Genomic DNA, 504 nt, shown 5'->3' on the forward strand with positions numbered 1-504 from the left:
TATATATATATATATATATATATATATAAAGTAAAATTTGACTAAATTTATTCATTATATATACATAATGAATGACAAATTTACTTTATTCAAATTATGCTATTGTTACATCTTTATTCGTACGATTTAGGTGAGATGAAAGATTGATGCAATAGTTAGGTTGAAACAGGCTTAATTTATTATAGTATTCTAAAACATTCAAATTACATTCAAGGCATAGACCCGAGGTCGCCCATTTCACCTGCAATTATAGCATTCATGTATGCATAACGGTAAAAATAAACTGGAAATTTATTTAACTAAATCATCAACGGGCGCATGTACCATCTAGGATATTATCGTGTACTCTCTTCTAGGAAATTCTCTAGTTCCTCCGTTTCCTATGTCCGTCTAGATAATATCTGAAAGTAGAAAACACACGTGAGATCAAACATCTGTTTGTACCGTGAATACTCAAAGTTGTAAAACACAAGTGATATAAGAAAAAGGAGAGACAACATCTAA

At 29.8% G+C, this 504-nt stretch overlaps 1 long non-coding RNA gene across 1 annotated transcript; it reads right to left on the reverse strand.

Annotated features, from left to right (window-relative positions):
- Positions 1-68: 68 nt before the first annotated feature.
- Positions 69-498, reverse strand: LOC106751480. Its single transcript, XR_001375065.1, has 2 exons — positions 325-498; positions 69-241 (listed from the first exon to the last, which is right to left on the reverse strand). It is a non-coding gene; the product is annotated as an uncharacterized LOC106751480 (long non-coding RNA).
- Positions 499-504: the final 6 nt, after the last annotated feature.

This window comes from Dinoponera quadriceps, unplaced genomic scaffold (genome assembly GCF_001313825.1).
Source record: "Dinoponera quadriceps isolate SergipeBrazil2010 unplaced genomic scaffold, ASM131382v1 C3856397, whole genome shotgun sequence".
Classification (NCBI taxonomy): Eukaryota; Metazoa; Arthropoda; class Insecta; order Hymenoptera; family Formicidae; genus Dinoponera; species Dinoponera quadriceps.